Raw genomic sequence first — 5,736 nt, 5'->3', positions numbered from 1 at the left:
CCTATCTCAGGCAGTTAAGTCTCTGACCAATTTCTTTTTTCAAAAAAAAAAAAAAAAGAAGTGCTTTTCGTATACATGTACGTGTGTACATAGCAATATCATCCTGCGTTGTCCAGAATTTTCATTTCCCAACTTATGAGAAAAAGTCGTGAGATCGAGCTAAAAAGTCATATTTCATGGTATATCGAAGAGGATTCGTACGTTTAATCATTATTTTATTATTATTATTCTACTTTTTTCAAAATTATTGTAGACTAGTATTTGATGTCGCCATACATCGTAAGAATTTTGTCAAAATTTTATAAAATTACTTTTTTGTTGAAATACTTGACATTTATTAATATTATCAATGATCAATCGAATCAAAATATTGATTTCATAATTTTAAGAATCTGTCAAATATCTTTTTCGATTTAAAGAAATATTTATTCAAGAAGCAATATACAGATATAAATGTACGAAAAAAGGGAAAGGATCCTAATTTACGATTAGATTTGCAATTAGATCTCTAATCTAAACGAACCTTTCGTTTTTCTTTTTTTTTTTATCGTGTCATCGTGCACTCTTTGAAAACGCGGAACGACAAAAGTGTTTCTTTTCTTTCATTTCGTTCGATCTCTCATTGAAATTCCGGTGCGGGAGGATCGTACGCGAATCGAAAAATCATTTGGAACGTTCGACGACGTAGGATATCGTTTTCTAGGACGTTTTACAATAGCTATATATAGAATTCTACTGTATTTCTATATTTCCGAACACGGACACGGAATTCTCTTAAAAATTGTTTCGTGCATGGTGAAAATATTTCGCGCAATGGATGTAGAAATGGGTGCGAATCATGTGTTGCAAAGGGCGGGATTCGATGATTCGAGATGATATGGAAGGAGAATAAAAGAAAGAGTGTATTTTCGAGATAAAATTGTATTAAATTCGATGGATAAATTTGATATTCATGGTCTCTTAAGCTTCGATCTTTATTTTACTATTGTTATAAATCAGTTAAAATTCGAAACAACGAGTTGATTTTTGAAGAAAGAAATATTAGAAAGAGATAAATTTCATATAGTTTATTATATAGTTTTATTATAATTTATATTTTTTTTTCGTATTATTATAAATCAATTAAATATTTTAAAAATAAATATAATTGAATTTTAAAGAAAAAGCTTATATAGAAAAAATTGATTTAGAAGATTGTTTCAATACATGAATTATAAATTTAAAAAAATTTCTAATATGTTAAAAATGTTAGAAATAAATAATTTATTAATAAGAAATTAAAGATATCTCAAATAAATGATATCATATGTAAGTATTATCAATTCAATTTTATTGAAATATATTAATCGTATGAAATAAAACGATTAAAATTTAAAAATATTTCCAGGTTGGAATCTCATTTCTGGGATAGACTCGTTCGAGTCAGAAATAGAAGATTCGGGTTACGATTTATATTTTCTAATCTGCCACACTGCAACCTTACAACTATCTCGTTCATGTGAATTACAACGCACGATAGTATTTCACGTGGCGGCTCGCGTGACCGGAATTGAGGATTACGTGGGATTAAACGGTGTTCCAGGCACTCGATGATTGTTTGCATTGCGTCCCTCGCGAGATCCCAGCTTCCAGAATTGTTTATTTCTTCCTGTAATCGATTTCATCCATTCAGGTACTCCTCCCCCCATCGATTTTGGATTTTTCAAATCCTGTATGTAGGGTATGTAAATCCGGTATGTTTCGATAGGCTTAGTTGGATTTATCGTATACTGATAATTTGCACTATTTCAAAGAGAATAATAAAAAAGAAAGAGAACGATTGTGATTATGAAAATTCTGAAAATTAATATATTGGCAAGAAATCAAAAGTAACAAATTGAAATAATTTTTTTATTTTAAAATTAAATTATTTTTTTTCCTTACAAGTGATCCTTTAACTCCACCTGATATCTATTGCTTTACAAAATTTCAATTTTAAAGAATGTTTATCTTTGAGAGAAAATCGATTTGTCTTAAAGTTTCAATAGCTTTTAACGCTTTGAAAGCAATTTTCTTTCAGATCAAATGATAAATGATAGTGTATCCTATAATATAATTTCATATACTTAATTTTTGTTTCATCTCCATTGCAAAGTTATATTTATACAACTATATTTTCAATCACATCAACACATAATCACAATAATGCATCATTTTCAATGTATAGATATATTTTTAAAGGATATGTGAGTAAATCATAGTTGTGTATGAGAGGATGTTTCAATTCAAAGAGGCAGTTATTACTAATGATAATGATCCTTCTTTTTCTTTTCAGATTTTCCTTTTAATGATAAGTGCAATAAACTATAGCAACGTAAAGCGAATTACTGTTAGATGTGTGAGTTGGAAATTTAATTTAATAGTACTTTGAGATTGGAGGAAATTGCTTTTATAAAATGATATTTAGGAGAAAGGATATGACTTTTTTAAAGGACGGGTATGGAACTGTAATATATGAATGAAATTTGGAGAAATTAATCGTTGTATTATGCAGATAGGAAACAGAGATTAAAGATTATTAAATTATACTATGACATGTAAATGACTTTGGTTAAATGGATTTTTCTGGTTTAACGTGAGATTAATTGTTGTACGTGTTGTAAGTTATATAATTTTTAAGCAATTTTTCGAGGAAATTTATGCACGATAATAAATATATTAGATTTTATTCGATGCATGATATTCCTTCAATTTCCATTTTTACAAAAAAAAAAAAAAGAAATTATAGTACTTGATACGATGGTTGCATGCCACCAAATGTTTAATCGTTATTAACTGTCGATAAAGAATTTCTTATCCTTGCAACATAATAATTACCCAAGCTTAATTCAAATCTAATGTTAATCAACAAAGTAGCAATCGCGCATAGTGCTACTACTACTGTTACCTCGCAAACTCGAAGTTATGGTATCGTACGTATAAACCAATAATTACGATAAAATCCAATCTAGCATGCAATGCATCGTTCATTATTCTAATTACGGTGAGCAATATCTAACGTAGGTGTAAAATTTCACCTAAGTTTCAAAGCGTTGGATGATTTATGGTTACGAGAATTTTACTAAAATGCACTTTTAGAACGTTACTCGTCTCGTTAATAATTTTTTTGACACGGCATAAACGACCCTTATCTTAACTTCATAATGTACTATGACGAGATCCATCTTTGAAGAATGTCTAATCTGATCCTATAATTTAAAAATGCTATGAAAAGAAATTAGAATTATCGAAGTTAATTTTAACCATAAATCATTTTCAGTTTGCATTGTAATTTTCCAAGTAAAGTTTTTATTCATTTTACAATTCAACAGAAAAAAATTCTCATATATATCACATCCGTAAAACGAACATAAATTTTTTTCCAGAACCGTGCCATAACCTACGATTCAAAATTCCTGCCATACATTCGACTCAAGAGTTAATTGCATTAATAGTCCAATAAACGAATTAATCCTTTCTCCGCTACTCTTTACGACTCGATGCTTCTAAATTACAAGAATCTCAGGATTAAACCGTGCAACTTACACGGCACGGTTAATTAAACGACGCGTTTTATCGTCTGAATAGAGTCTCCCTGCCGCGTCTCGAACCAATCCTCCCATTCTTATGCAAAACTCGCGCGATCGATCCTATCGATCGATGTTAACGAAATACCGGTACGAAACCTCAAAAAAAAAAAAAAGGCTTGGTCTGTAATTCATAAGAGCCGAAACTTGGTCCGGCTAATTCAGAAATTGCCCTCCCCCGTATAATTATAAACCGAGTGTCCACCAGTGTATCAGGCTTTATTATCCTAATTTACGCGCTCCTTATTGCGCAATTAGGCGACGTGATACCGGGATGAATTTACGAGGGAGACGTGGAGGGAAAGGTTTCGAGATGATTGAATGATGGTAATTGATATAGAACGGTGAAGGATGGAGAATTTCGTTGGAATTTTTTATTATTTTTCCTTCTCTGTGATTTCTTTCCTCGTGATTATTACTATTTTTATTCCTTTTCGTCCTCTGCATTTTTGTGAGGAATAAGATCTCTTTATAAGATCCCTTTCAATAATCAAATATCTTTTTGATGTTTCACTTTTTTTAAGAATTAAATATTGTAAATCTCTAGATTTAAAAATTATCATAATCTTCGTGGTAAAATAAGTGTATACAAAATATTTTATATTGAAACTCTTAGTTATTCTATGTAGTTTATTTACATGTAGTCATTAGTTCGTGTTTAGAATTTTTTATAGTCTTTATACATAATTTTCAACGATTTCAGGTTCTTGGAAATGATCAAAACATCGTTTACCAGAACGATTTAACGACTTGCCGGAGGGTTAATGATATAACCATAATAAAGAACGATAATAAGCTTCGAATCCAAGCAGGAAGTTGCTCGGTGTATTAACTACTAAGCTTATCCTTTAAGCTTTAATTCCTGGTGCACTTCTCTCGGAGTTATTCGATAATTTTTAAAACATTATCCTACTCGCATCCCTCGAGTAAACCGATAAAATTCGAAATCCAATATATACAACAATTGAATCAATCTCTCCTCCATCGCGACAAGCCTCGAACCGGCTTTCCCTCGAATCCAACTGGTGCAAAGGGAACAAGAGAAAATTTGCAAGTATCGGTGCTCACCATCGAATATCCAGCGGCCTATCTCAAGGAGAATCGCTCATAAATATTTATCCGGGCGGTATTATCGCGAATACAGGCCTGTCCAAGCGTTCAAGTCTCCGGAAGTCGGGCATCGATCCGGCCTTGATGCACTCGTGGATCGGTTCATCCGGTCGGCTTAGCAGTGTGCTTGTTCAGTTTTCACGAGACTCAAAGCGAATCGGGACTTCGCGTTAATCCTCTCTCTTTCTCTCTCTCGCCTAGTCAACTCTGTATAATCTTAACTAACGAGAAAGCGGCGGGGTTGGAGTAACACACCGGCGAACCTGTGAAGCCCTGCTCTGTGAAGGGATCGCCGTCCACGTTTCCACGACTCCTTTTTACGAAGCCACGCGGAAGGATTAACGTCAGGGTGATTTTCAACGTGGTTGTTGCTCTAATGCTGGGACGAGACAGACGTGCGTTTCGTCGTACTTTTTTCTTGGTACATTTTTATGATTCTGGAGTCGAGGAAGATTGATTTTTAATTATTAATTAATAATTAATATTAATTTGGTCAAAGGTAATTTTAAATAATCTAATAATTAATCAATGATTTACTAATTCCTGTTGTTTTATTTTTAGATTTTATTTGGAAAGGGAATAGAAAATTTGGAAAGAATTTTTCTTTCATCGTGTGAATGATAAGTATTAATTATTATATTGATATATGGATATACACAAGGAATACACTTGGAATAAAACAACCATCATTTGTCTGAATTGAAGATCACATTTCTTTTCATAAATCTACGTAACATTCTTCAGGAATAAAATAAAAATGAAAGGAAATAATCTAAAAAACAAATTGATACAAGAATCAGCAATATGTAAATTCTTGGCGAAGAAATTAGTTCACCTCTATCTTTCGATTCCAAATCTCTCCTCGAATGCATTCGAAGTTCGATAATTCGAGTCACGAACCGCCTCGAATCCACCATCCCTAAAAATCCCTTCGAGAACCTCGATCTCCGCCCAGGAACCGCAATTTCTCAATCTCGATTGTCCAAAATCCCCGCTTGAAAGTAGCTACAAATTTTCATCG

At 32.2% G+C, this 5,736-nt stretch overlaps 1 protein-coding gene and 1 long non-coding RNA gene across 3 annotated transcripts in view; one reads left to right on the top strand and one right to left on the bottom strand.

Moving 5' to 3' along the window:
• Nucleotides 1-5,736, bottom strand: part of LOC102677973 — a 349,267-nt gene that overhangs the window by 164,736 nt on the left and 178,795 nt on the right. The window lies entirely within an intron of this gene.
• Nucleotides 2,161-5,176, top strand: LOC102677789. 2 transcript variants are annotated; one of them, XR_004150138.1, is made up of 4 exons: nt 2,161-2,629; nt 2,768-3,306; nt 3,405-3,932; nt 4,309-5,176. It is a non-coding gene; the product is annotated as an uncharacterized LOC102677789 (long non-coding RNA). The 2 variants fall into 2 exon arrangements; XR_004150137.1 differs by having other exon boundaries at nt 2,162-3,306.

Source organism: Apis dorsata, unplaced genomic scaffold (assembly GCF_000469605.1).
Source record: "Apis dorsata unplaced genomic scaffold, Apis dorsata 1.3 scaffold_157, whole genome shotgun sequence".
NCBI lineage: Eukaryota > Metazoa > Arthropoda > Insecta > Hymenoptera > Apidae > Apis > Apis dorsata.
This window is presented reverse-complemented; position numbering and strand designations above follow the sequence as displayed.